Source organism: Lathyrus oleraceus, chromosome 6, assembly GCF_024323335.1.
Source record: "Lathyrus oleraceus cultivar Zhongwan6 chromosome 6, CAAS_Psat_ZW6_1.0, whole genome shotgun sequence".
In the NCBI taxonomy this organism is placed as follows: domain Eukaryota; kingdom Viridiplantae; phylum Streptophyta; class Magnoliopsida; order Fabales; family Fabaceae; genus Lathyrus; species Lathyrus oleraceus.
In genome coordinates, this window is record NC_066584.1 from 508,765,397 (window position 1) to 508,780,190 (window position 14,794).

The window sequence follows — 14,794 nt, forward strand, 5'->3', positions numbered from 1 at the left end:
TCCGCAGAGTCTTTCGGTCCTTCTTCGATGCTCCCTCAGGATATTCTTGAGTCTCCAGATAGCGCTTGATATCGTAATACCACGGCTTCTCATCATCAGACGCTGTATCAACAGCAAACACATAAGCCGGTCTATCCAGACGACCTACCTCCACACTGGGGAACTAATTCCACCACTGCACTTTAATCAAGGCAGCCAGAGTAGCCAAAGCATCTGCCAAAGGATTCTCCTCTCTAGGCACATGATGCAACTTCACCTTGGTGAAAAACGTCAACAATCTCCTCGTATAATCCCGATATGGAACTAAATGAGATTGATGCGTATACCATTTTCCGTTAACCTGATTTACAACCAGAGCTGAATCTCCATATATGACGAGGTTCTTGATCCTCAAATCAATCGCCTCTTCAATCCCCAATATACAAGCTTCGTATTCAGCCACGTTGTTGGTGCACTCAAATGTTAGCCGGGCAGCAAAAGGAATGTGGGATCCTTTCGGCGTAACCAAAACAGCACCAACACCGCTACCATTCACGTTAACGGCCCCATCAAACATCAGAATCCATTCGGATTCAGGGTCAGGCCCCTCCTCCGGGATTGGTTCCTCGCAGTCTTTCGATTTGAGAAACATGATGTCCTCATCAGGGAATTCAAACTTCATCGGTTGATAATCATCAATGGGTTGCTGGGCGAGGTAATTAGACAATACACTCCCCTTGATCGCTTTCTGATAGGTATACTGTATATCATATTCTGTCAAAATCATTTGCCATCTCGCAACCCGTCCGGTCAATGCTGGCTTTTCAAAAATGTACTTGATTGGATCCATCTTGGAAATCAACAGAGTGGTATGAACCAGCATGTACTGCCTTAGTCGGCGAGCAGCCCAGACCAAAGCACAACAAGTTTTCTCGAGCAGTGAATATCTTGTTTCACAGTCGGTAAACTTTTTGCTAAGGTAGTATATGGCATGCTCTTTTCGACCAGACTCGTCATGCTGCCCCAATACACACCCCATAGACCCCTCGAGGACTGTCAGATACAGAATTAACGGTCTTCCCTCCATAGGAGGCATCAGAATCGGAGGCTCCTGCAAATATTCTTTGATTTTTTCAAATGCCGCTTGGCAATCATTATTCCACCTGACCGTTTGATCTTTTTTCAACAACTTGAATATCGGTTCACACGTGGCTGTTAGGTGAGATATGAACCGTGAAATGTAGTTCAATCTACCTAAGAAACCACGAACCTCCTTCTCTGTTCTCGGTTCAGGCATTTCTCTTATTGCTTTTACTTTCGCAGGATCAACCTCGATTCCTTTCTCACTTACTATGAACCCCAGCAATTTACCGGACCGCACTCCGAACGTGCATTTATTCGGATTCAACCTCAGTCTGAACTGTCTCAGTCGGTCGAACAACTTGGCCAGATCTACCAAATGCCCCTCTTCTGTTTGGGACTTTGCTATCATGTCATCAACATAGCATTCAATTTCATGATGAATCATATCATGAAACAAAGTCACCATGGCCCTCTGGTAAGTAGCACCGGCGTTCTTGAGACCGAATGGCATCACCTTGTAACAAAAGGTGTCCCACGGTGTGATGAACGTTGTTTTCTCCATATCATCTGGCGACATTTTGATTTGATTATAGCCAGAAAAGCCATCCATGAAGGAAAACACCGAGAATTGAGTTGTATTGTCTACCAACACGTCAATGTGAGGTAGTGGGAAATCATCCTTCGGACTAGCTCTGTTCAGATCTCGGTAGTCCACACACATTCTCACCTTACCATCTTTCTTCGGGACTGGCACGATATTTGCGACCCATGGCGGATAATTCGTGACAGCAAGGAAACCAGCATCCCACTGCTTCTGCACCTCCTCTTTGATTTTCATCGCCATATCAGGTCGAGTTCTGCGCAACTTCTGCTTCACTGGAGGACAATCTGCTCTCAACGGTAGCTTGTGCACAACGATATCGGTATCCAACCCTGGCATATCTTGATAAGACCAAGCAAAGATGTCGACATACTCTTTCAACAATGCTACCATTCTGCTCTTGACACTTCCCTCCAAAGCAGCCCCGATTTTCACCTCTTTCTTGACCTCGTCGGTACCCAAATTCACAACCTCAATCTGCTCTTCATGCGGCTGAATCACCTTCTCCTCTTGTTTTAACAACCTGGCTAACTCCCCTGGCAGTTCACAATCTTCTTCGCCTTCTTCTTCGGCTTGATAGATTGGATTGTCGAAGTCATACAAGGGTGTAACAGGATTGTTATCAATGAGATCCGGAGAATGATCGCATCTGCATGAATGTGGATTCATGCATTGCTTTAGAACCGGTGTGAGACAAATTAAAAAAGAAAAATGAAAACATTGCCATTTTTATTTTGTTTTTATTTTTAAACTGCAAAAATAAATGAAAAACAGGGAACACCGCTTTTAACTGAAAAACATCCTTTTATTGATGATGCAAAATTGCAAATTTTAAACATGAGGTGGCCCTTACAATGAACCATTACGTGTCGGGCAACACGTATGGCTTTCATGCATATAAAATCAAAACAGGAAAAATATTACTCTTCCAGCAGAGTGACCCTGATGATCTTTTCAGCCTTCCAGTTCTGGATTCCCATCCCTGGTGCGCACGGCTTTATTCATTGGTCAATTTCGCAGTCGCTATCAGCTTCCTCACTCATCATGCAGATGTGATCCGGATCCAGCATTCCAGCACTAGTGAAGGTGACTGACGTACGGCGTCCTCTGCCTTGTCCAGATGAGCCTCTGCCAGGCTGATACCCCACTCCGAAGCGATCTTTCTTTCCGGAGATATCCATCATTATACCCCAACCAGGAGCCTCTCCATTCTTCACCACCTCGGCGGCCTGTTTGTACGAAGCAATGGACGGTTTCTCTTCTTCCTTTGCAAACAGAGCATTCTCCACCTTAACGGTTTCGAAAGCTTGACTCGGCGTCTCCCATATCTCGCCGTCCATTTCAACGTACTTGAATGAGGACAGGTGGCTGACAAAGATATCTTCTTCTCCGCAGATAGTGACAACCTGTCCTTCCCAAATATATTTCAACTTCTGGTGCAAAGTCGAGGTCACTGCCCCAGCAGCATGAATCCACGGCCTACCCAACAAGCAACTATATGCCGGCTGAATATCCATGACATAGAAAGTCGACTTGAACACCTCTGGGCCTATCTTCACAGGAAGCTTAACTTCTCCGAATACAGCCCGCTTCGACCCATCGAACGCCCTTACTATCAAATCAGTCAGAGTCAGAATCAGCCCGTCACAATTCAACTTTGCCAGAGCCTTCTTTGGCAACACATTCAATGAGGAGCCGGTATCAACCAGCACATGCGACAGCACGGCTCCTTTACACTCCATTGCGATGTGTAACGCCCGGTTATGATTCCTCCCATCTACAGTCAGGTCCATGTCAGTAAAGCCCAACCCATGGCTGGCATGAACGTTAGACACGACCGTCTCCAACTGGTTAATTGTTATCTCTTGAGGAACATAGGCTTTCTTCAGGATCTTCATCAAAGCCTCCCTGTGCCCCTCAGAGCTTAACAGCAATGATAGAATCGATATTTTGGAGGGAGTCTGCTGCAGATGGTCAACCAACTTGTACTCAGACTTCTTGATGATCCTTAGGAATTCTTCTGCATCATCATCAAGTTTCTCTTCCGACCCCACGGGCGCCGGTGTCACCACTGGAGTTCCATCGCTCACCACTGCTTTCCCTTTCGCCCTGGCTAAAGCCTCTGCCTTTTCTTTTTTCTCTTTTTCTCCTTCTTCTCTCCTCAACGCGTCAGGAGCAAACAGTCTGCCACTGCGAGTGAAACCGCTGGGACCGGCATTATCCACCTCTGAAACGGTGGTTTCATCCGCAGTCTGCTCTTCCACCCTCTCTCCGTTACAGTATACTTCCCCACCATAATGCCATGGCACGGCATCATCTTTGTCATATGGAATTGGTCCAGGTACCGTGATGGTAACTGGAGCCGCCTCAGCTAGACTTGACAAATCCACCGGATCAAAATAAATTGTTATGGTGGAGACCTCTTCTTTCCCCACATCAGCCCTTTCAATCATAATACTTCCATTGTCCATCAAACCCTGGACAGTCCTCCTCAACAAATCACACCCATTGACAGAAATAGGGCACATAACACAATCATCACCACAGCCCGGATCGACCCCATTCAGCAACAACTGCCTCTTAACCTCAGTCAGCGGAGTCCTCAGTTGATCAACAGTAGACAGCCCAACCCTACTCTCCTCAGAGGTAGCATTCACCCCCCTTTGACCATGCGCGGGCATGGGATTAGCATTGACATTGGGAGATGGTGCGAAGTTGATTGCCTTCGAATCCACCAGGTCTTGAACTGTGTGCTTAAAAGCTTTGCAGTTCTCTATATTGTGTCCGGGCGCACCTGAGTGAAATTCGCATTTTGCATTCTCATCATAATTGGCTGGCCTTTGATCAGGTCTCAAAGGTGCCAGAGTCCTTAACTGTACCAACCCCAAGTCTTGCAATTTCTTGAACAAAAAGGAATAGGTTATAGGAGGCCTGTCAAACTGTCGGTCGTTCATCCTTCCCCGCACCTGATAACCAGCCCTCTGAGGCCTCTGCTGAAATGGTTGTCTTTGTTGTTGAGGTTGTTGCTGTTGCTGTTGCTGATTATCAGCAGGAATAGTTACCGCAGCAGTGTGTTGAAAGTAACGATCCCTACTGGGTCCTTTCTGAGCATAAACCGCGTTGGTATCGCCCTCCTTCTTCCTCTGACCATTACTGAAGGGCTTCTTTGACCCTGACGAAGAAGCATTACCCCCCTGAATCTTTCCGAGCTTCAGCCAGCTCTCTATTCTCTCACCAGCAACCACTATATCTGAAAAGTTCGTCACCGGACAACCAACCATCCTCTCGGCGAACGCCCCCTGCAGGGTTCCCATGAAGAGATCAGACATCTCTCTATCAACTAGTGGAGGTTGCACTCTGGCAGCCAATTCCCTCCATCTCTGAGCGTATTCTTTAAACCCCTCGCTATTCTTCTGAGACATATCCTGCAGCTGGGTACGACTCGGGGCCATATCAGCATTGAACTGATACTGTTTAAAGAACGCGTCCCCAAGATCTTGCCAATTCTTGATATCTGAGGACTTGAGCTTGGTGTACCACTCCAGTGAGCCTCCGGACAGGCTGTCCTGGAAGAAATACATCCACAGCTTTTGGTTCATGGTGTAGGTTGAGATCTTACGGACAAACGACTGCAGATGAGTCTCGGGGCAGGAACTCCCATTATACCGATCAAACGTGGGCGCTTTGAATTTCTGTGGGATCACAATCCCTTCTACCAACCCCATATTTGACATATTGACCACCCCAGGAGTGGCATAGCTCTCCAAAGCTCTGATTTTCTCAGCCAGCAGCTGGATCTCTTTGTTCTGTGGTGGGGCACCGTATTGACCGAAAGGTTCGTTGTGCATTGAGAACTGATCGGCCTCTCTGTCTTCCTCTCTGTCGTCATCAACCCCGAAGAAAGGCGGGAACAGACTGTCCTTTAGATTCTGACCAGGTTGACCACCCGCAGCACCAAAACCTCCAGCATTATTCACTATTCCCACTGTTGTTCTTTTGCCACCATCTCGAGAACCACCCAGCCCCTGGTTGGAGACACCATCCAGGTTCACACCACTGTTTGCCGCTGAAGCCCGCTCGAGCTTCTCAACTTTGTCAGCCAAAGCTTTCTAACCAACTGCAAAACCCTGCATGATGTTGATCAGCTCATTCATCTTGTCTTTCAACTCGTGGATATCTGTATTAGGAAGATCCATCAGTCTGGGAGTATTGCGTCGCGTGAAGTATCTGTGAGGACGTGTTGAGTGCAAAGGTACAACTCTGCGAGCACGAGCAATGATTCCTGAAACAATCAAGCACGTTAGAACGGATACCTGCAAAATAAAACACAAGTTATTATGATCATGCATGAATGTAGTGTTTATCCATATGAGGAACACTTTGTCTCTCAATCCTGGTTTCATCGAGATAGATAATAACCCGGCAGCAATATTCTGATATTCGTCATTCGATTTCATCATACAGATCAGAGATATATGATTTAGCAATAATACCCCCAACCATGTGTGTGCTGTGTGAGTGCATACGGTAAAGCAAATAAAGCTTGAAGATCAATTACTGAATGAACATAACCATCACATAGCAAACTGCACAATAAGTGCCATAGTCATACATCAAATCAAATACAACTCTCCAGAATCAGAAAGGAAATACAAGCAAGTGAATTCCGTCAACAAGCCTGACGGTAATCCACACAAATGATAAAGCTAGCCTGATGAGGGTCCCACAGATGGCCCTATCTCATCAACCATCTTCGCGAACTCTGCGGCGAACCTGAGCTCGGTGTTCTCCTGCTGTAATCTCCCCACCTCCTTCTGGTGAATCTTCATCTGCCTGAAGTAATGATCTCTCTCAGCAATGTAATGATCTCTCTCGGCGATGATCCTTGCTTTCTCCACTTCCCACTCTGCAGCGAGGACTCTGGATTTGTCATCCCTCTGATCCCTTACGAGGATTTGCCTCCTCTTCTGATCTTCAATGACCTTTGAAGCTCTAGCCAATCTCTCTTTGGTGATGTCGTGCTCCTTTGTTGAAGATGCCAAAGCCTGATTGACCTTCCCATAGTAGGCAGTATCCATCTCAAAGCGCTTTGCTTCCAAGGCATGTCGCTTGTCTTGATCTTCCATCTTCACTCTGATCTCCTGATTAGCCATCTGAACCCGAGCGACACTCATCTCCAATTCCGCTTTCTCCGCAAGCAACTGATCTCTCTCCCGCTTCATCTCCAGGAACTCTTCCATACCAACAGAAGAAGGAGATTCCTCAACCAACGGATACCAAGGATCAACCATAGGAAACGGTAGACAAGTGAGTTCCACTCTCTTCCTGAGCCAGTCATCAAACGGAGGAACAGACCTGTTATTGGCTCTGCCCCAAGAAAACTTGCCTTTCCTTTGAATGATGCGCCATGCCTCAGATACCTGCTTCAACCTGGCCTGATTGCCTTCAACCGGGAAGTACAAAGTTTCCTGAACCTCACTCTTGAACGGAGGAAGCTCCATAGCGAATCCCATTTGTCTCTTAAGAAGTGTAGGGTTATAATTAATGCAACCCTGAACTCCTATAAGTGGCACATTGGGAAAACCCCCACAACTGCAGATGAAATCTTGTCCAACCCCACTACTGTGAGTCCAAGCTATGTCTTTGGCCCTCAAACCCATCAGCTTGGTCGCCCAATTGACATTTTGGCCAAGAAGAACAAAAGCACCCCTGGTAGGCAAATATCCCATAAACCACTTGTATAGCAACTGAGTGCAACATCGAATCAATCCCTCACGCCGCTTCTCGTTCCTGTTATGGACCGAGTAATAGACATCTCCGATCAAAGTAGGGATAGGATTCCTCTGAACAAACAAGCGGATGGCATTAATATCCACGAAGCTCTTCTGATTAGGAAACAGAATGATCCCATAAATGCCCGCAGCAATCAAAGCACAGACAGCTTCCCAATTACCCAACTCAGCATTCTCCCTGGCCTTAGCTTCTAGGAAACTCAGATGGAAACCAGGCAACTTCCCCTTCTCTTTCAGACTCCCCTTAACCATCTCTGGACTCAAATAAAGAGCACGGGAAATCCCTCCAATATCAGGCTCTTCCTTAGTAGCATAGAAAGGAACCTGATTAATGATCTGAATGCCCAAGATATCAGCATAATCCTCCATCAAAGGCCCGAGTAAGTAATCTGGGAAGACGAAGCACCTCAAACCAGGATCGTAGAACTGGAGGAGAGTATGAATGGCGCTCCTATCTCTGTCAGTGAGTCTGAAAACCATCTTCAGAATACCCCCATATGCCTCACGAAACATCCCCACATGGTCGGGTGTAATCAAAGCTATCATATCCTTCAGCACACTGATCTCTGGGTCAAAGAAGCTATACGCAACATCGTCCTTCAAACCGGGCCTCCTCATGTCTAAGAAGTCTCTCAACCAGGATCTCGATCAAAAATGTCCCTGCATATGGATAAACATGTGTTAGATGCAAATAAATGCAGAACGTGATGATGCTGATGAATGAATGCAATGCATTGTGCCATCCTCCAAGTCGTTTGATCATTTGTTGCACTGAAACCCTGATTTCTGAACCGATCACAACCATCTGAAGGAATATGTAACCACAAATCCGACTTGGTAGTTCCGAAATAAACGGAAGACAGATACATCATCATCATCACCAAACAATCTCTGAGCAGATACCCATAACCATCTGAATCGGCCCGGGGAATCCTGAAATAAACGGATCCCCACTGATAAATAACTCGGACAGCACTCCGGCGTCTCAGAAATAAATGGCCATAAATCCGACTTATAAATAGGACTCTGATCAACGGAACCAAAAGTCACCATCAAAGTTACCATCTGAACATGCATCTGTAAGAATCACCCTCCCCTCACAGGTAAATTCTAATCAGGTCATCCTAAGGCGGATAATAGTCTCGACAATCGGGCAGAGATACTCAATGGGTTTGCCCTTTTGGGTGTGCCATTGTAGCTCTCCTGAGATCGCCTAAACCAAAGATTCGGGAAATGATCGGTCACCAGAGTCAATAGCCCAAAAGAGGTAACCCAACCAAAGTGGAAAACCCCACTGAGGAAGAGCACTCTCAGATGAACCTCGTCTGGCTTGTGGTATGTCACGTCGCAACAGCATGCCCAACCGGCATGTGAGGAACGTGGGACCACACTAATCCTAGGTGTATACTCGGGCCTGGGTTTTAGCCCCACTCAGAACACCCACCCCAAAACAGAGGAACCACCTGCACAGAGGACGGCAACATGATAGTATGATGCATGCAAATATTTATGCAAATATATACACAGTCAGAATAATAAATGCAATAAATAAAGCACAAACAACCTAAACTATCCTAGAACGCTAGAAGAGACTCGCTTAGGGATGATGGACCAGCACAGGTCAACATCGAACAGTCCCCAGCAGAGTCGCCAACTGTCGCATCCGCGAAAAACAACCGGCGGGCTGAAACAAAAACAACACAGAGCCGACACCGTGCATTATTTATCCCAAAGAGGGAAAGGAAACGCTCGAAGTAAACCTGGAAAAAGCATGGTCTCGCGACCAAAGAGAAAGGGTACGGGAGTCGGTTACGCAAGGGGAAGGTATTAGCACCCCTCACGTCCGTCGTACTCGACGGGATCCACGCTCTAAAAGAAAGAAAAGGTTGCTAAACAAACATCACACACACACACACTGAAGACAACACAGGTGGGGTAAAAGAGGAGAGGGCTCGCTGGAACGAGAATCAGAGCTGCCGTAGTTTGGCTCACGCACGCCAAACCAGACACACACAAACACAGGCAAACTTGGAACCCGAACGCCAATCGCTGGACTTACATCGGCTTCCGAACCAAACAAACACAATCAGGATACAGACAGCCAATCGCTGGGCTTACATCCATATCCTGACACACAAGAGAATTAACAAGCAAACACACACAAAAAAGAAAAAAAAAGTGTGCCCGGAGAGACCTCGCACGGTCTCCTGCCTACGTACCTCATCTGGTATGAGGATCAGGGCGACGTAGTTCCCCTGAACGGGAAAGAAATTCCAACCAGATACAAAGGGAGACACACTACTAGGGAGCTGTACTCGAGCCTAGGTGTTATCATGCATCATTGCCCTATGTTATGGTTTCTATCCTAACTTGCTCAACAGCAAGCTAATCCTAACCAGGAAACACAAAACACACATGCTCAATCAAAATAAAGCAAACATTTCAAATAGCACACACTATATCCAGTCAAGTGAGGCTCAAACAAAGGTGAGACTGCCAAGGCAAGTCAACTGTATAGGGTAGTGTTCGCTCTTAACCCTGACATTGAGAGTCAGGGTGAAGCAGATGAAAGGTGAGTGAAGATGAGACTTCACAGCTCTTATCCCTGGCCAGGGAGAGCTTCAGACAAAGGAGCGTGGGTCCAGAAAGCGGGAACCCTTCTACACTCAAGACTCTGACTCAACTGTACAACAGTACAAGATCTTGGGTTAATGTCCCAATGCATCAACACAGTGGTGTGAGCAGAGGGACGACTCAACAGAATAGCGGGAGATAGATTGCATATCTCTTTGATCCGCCAATTGCCTCATAGAGGTCTTTACCTGCTTGGGGACAAAGTTAAACAATCACAAACATCGCCTCTTAAGGAGGACTTCAGACAGTTGCCTAGCTAAATAACAAGCCAGGTCTTCCAGACTACATGGAGACAAGAAAGTCTACCTCAACTGGTTTATACAACCAAGCAGCAGCACAGCAAGTTCTTAAAGAACTAAAGCGACTATGGTACCTGAAATCAATCAAGTACAGTCAGTATACCAATCACCAAGTCAAAACAAACAGTATAAAAACCAACAGACAATGTGCAATCAAACAATGCAATGTGCAAAGCACAATCAACTCAAGTGAGTCAAGCACAAGCTCAAAGCAAGTGAGCCAAGCATCCTACAAAACGTACAAGTTAGTTCACAACAATTAACCAAATCAAACTCAATTAACTTGCATTATTCTCCTTTAAAGCATTTGCATCTCAACCTGAAACACAATTCAAAAGTGAGAAACAAGACCACTAGGACAAGCCTAGGGTCAAAAGGAGATGAAAAATCCAAAACAGCAAGTGAAAATCATCCAAAATCATAATCAATCAATTTAGAAACAAATCCACTTGGTCCCATGCTCATATCATTCATTATCATCATTTCATAAACAAAATATCACAAAGCATGCCATTTGCAACCTCAAAAGACCAAACAGAATTATCACAATCAAATCAATATCAAAACAGCTCAATAAATTCCACAAAAATTCCAACCTAAACAGGACACATTCAATGAGCATCATATCAAATTTCATGCTATTTGGACCAGAGGAAGTATGGAAGTTAAATTCACTAAGTCCAGACAAGTTCAAGCAAGCCAACACAATGTATCAAAACAAGCATCAACTTCCACCAATCATAAAACAGTGACAAAACATGATAAATGAATGGGATCAAAACCACAATGACCTATAATGTGTCTAGAAGTCACATGTCAAATTTCACACTCATCCAATTAATGACCAGAATTTCACAAAGCAAATACAAACATGTGTCACAAAAAATCAACAAATGACCAATCAGGGGAGAAAATTCCAATCAAATAGGAAATGCCATCAATAAATCCAGAAAAATTCCCATGTATTCTCAACATCCATATGCTCAATCATGCAAAAGTTTAGCTCAATCCAAGGTCCCTAAGCACATCAAATAAAATCATGAAATTCACCAAGCATGGTGTGACACAAATTGTCACACCTCTAATCAAAAATTCATATCTCATCAACCAGGGATCCAAAAATTGCAAACCATACATCAAAATCACCAACAAAGAGTCCAGAATATGCACAAAACATTTCAAGCATTTCTATGGAAGCATCATTATTTTATGAATGATATGGTGAGCATGGTACACAAATGATACATTCAACCAAACCCTAGGCCATTTATTTTTCCACACGTGCACAAAAATAATAAAATTCACCATAAAAAACTACACATCACAAGGAGAATAATGCAAAAAGTCTCATCGAATTTGGACAAGAAATGAATCACTTATGAATTGTTGAAGTTATGAATCAAAATGAAATGAAAAATGAAAAAGAAAAAGAAATGAAATGAAATAATGTGGAATAATGGCATAACTGTAAATATCCTACAGCAGAAGCAAAACGCTGCGCTTTCATTTATTCGGTGGCAGCCTGTGATTGGCCTACGCTAGCGGGAAACACAATTTGAAAATCTAAAGCCAGGCGCACGGATTGAACACGTTCCTGGACGCGTTCTTGCTCAAGAACATCAACCAAAATTCCAGAAAATCGTTATGAGCATTTCTCAACCAAAACGAACAAATCACACATCAATGGAATCACCGTTCAACAAGGATCATGAAACTAACAAGCATTCGACCTAACTCTAACCATATCAACGGGATCGAGCGAAAATAGTTTCCTAGGTCAAAGTTCGAATCATGATATCTCATTCAAAACCTAACGAAAATCAATGATACAAGTTGCATCGTGTTCTACATCACAAGATCTACCTAAACCACATCAAGATTTTGAGAATCATCGAAATCGAGTTCTAACCTTGTAATGAAGCAGTTGTTGGATTCGAAGGTTTCAACGCTCCAATTGCCAAAACAGTCGTGGATTGATGTTCTAGGAAGTGAATGAAGCAAGTCGTTTAGCTCAAAGGTGCTCCAGATCCAAGAACGAGCAAAAAGCCATGGATGAACTTGATGATGACAGTTCCAATTCTTCACTCCTTTGCCACGATTTGGATGAAACAGTTGTGCACCAACACTTGTAGAGTGTGGATCAAACAAAAACAAGCATAATTGATGAAGAATTTGATGAGAAATGATGAAAAATGTGTGGAAAAAGTTTGGAGAATTGAGAGGTTTTTGGAGGGAAAATTGGTTAGATCTGAAATTGTGAAGTGTGATTATGATTTTCTGTTACAATTATCACTTTATACCAAGCCTTAATCCATTTACTAATCACAATTAGCAAAATTGAGTGAATTAGCACAAATACAATTTTAAGTGAAATGTCAAAAATGGCCTTTTGCAAAATCAGCCAATGCAACAGTAAAATCAGTTCAAGCAAGTCCAAAATGATGCTTATGATGTGTTGGAATAGGCTTTGTATGGAAATCACATGTATTTTGGAAATTCACCATTTTTCCCACTAATTTTCAAATAATTCACTTGAAAAATGACATTTTACAATGATGATTTTTGATGAAATGTAATGATGCATCATGAAAGTACATGTAAAACGTGGTTTTCTCAAAGGAAGATCACCCAATTTGGCCATTCCATGTGAAAGTTATGCCACTTTGAATTTAGGCATTTTCTGAAAATGATTTGATCACAACTTGCCAACCACACATGAGAAATTCATGTTCTTGGACTTTTTGGAAAGGTGAGAGCAAGATCTACAACTTTCATGTTGGACAAAATTTCATTTGAAGCATTTTTGGACATGTAATTTTGAGGAGAAAAACTTTCCATTTTTGGCAGTTTCCAATTACAGGTCACCTGCCATTTTTGGAAACTTTTCATCTGACTTTATTTTCTTCATTCTTGATGTTTGAAATGTCAAATGAAACTTGTTTAGACATGAATGAAGTGTATCCAACCCTCTCCCACCTCCAAATCCATCAATTCAGGCACAGTTGACCACAATTGACTTTTCTGACTGATAGATGAATTTGGCTATGCACTGATCAAATTGAGCCTCAAACTCCTGATGAAATGGCTCAATGATGCAACCCTAGCTTCCATAAGCTCAATATAATCACATGATAATCCCCATATCCATTGCAGACCTCATCTCCTCCACAAGCCCTGACTGGCCCAATGCAGATGATTAGGGTTGACCAGTGGTCAAAACCCTAATCTCAAGGTGTCTGATCAATCTCTTGAATCTCTTGGTGATAACAAGACCATGATGATGATGATGTACCCTTTCAACCAAGATGAAGCTCAATCTCCTTGAGAAACCATGAAACCCTAATTTGTACCACACATCCTCGGATGATTAATGATCAATTCAATCAATGAAACCCTCAGGCTTGCATACATCAACCTTTTATCTTCTGACCAAGACTTAGGAGGATGACTTGCTCAATGTAGCCACATGATATGCAACATGCTAATGACTAATGACCTAAGAAATGCAATGCAATATGTTAAGCTAGTCCCAAGAGAGGAGGGCAAATTTTGAGGTGTTACAGATATTACAATTATCCTGTCGCACCTTACTAATATAGAACATGCACCTCGCGTAGGCGAAACCTACATTATTCGATACTAGTCTTGATGAGTGCTAAAACTTGGAAAGCATAAACTTAATATTTAATTTGAGAGAATTTGCAATTATTCTGATCTCACCGACTTATTTATCATATAAATTGTCTCTCACATGCATCAACATACATACAAAATGAAATAGTTATGACCCCCAGTGTAATTGTTCTCCCAAGCCAATGAGAGAACCTAGGCTAACCTAATAACGATCTAAGCTTCTCCAAGCAAGATCTTCAAGGTTGTCCTCCTTTAATATTGTATTCTTCTCTTTCTTCATAATATTACATTACATAAAAGAAACTCGTTTTACATACGAGGGAGTGAGATGAGAAAAGAAGTTACATGAAGAGATTAAAAGAGAGGCGCGACACGCATGTCATATTTTAAAATCCCAAAAACAAAATAAAGTAAAACTAAGGCCATAACCGGTCACCACAAGACAATAATAATAAACACATTACTATTATTAATTTAAACTCTGTTAATTAAATAAACCAAATTAAATTTTGGCGACTGATCACACTATGTAGAGTTAGCCGATGCAAAATTTTAATGAACAATTCATTTGAAATTTACGTCGGCTTTCACATCAACACTTGGTACTTTAAAGCACAACTCTTGCGCAATCACAACCCTAATCGCATATCTCTTTGAAAGCACAACCCTTGTACCGTCATGAACCCTAATGCAACAATTTCATACCGTCAGCTGACATGGGCGGCCGTGTCAGACCACTGTCTTGGGCATTACTGAAGGAGAATGGTGATCCA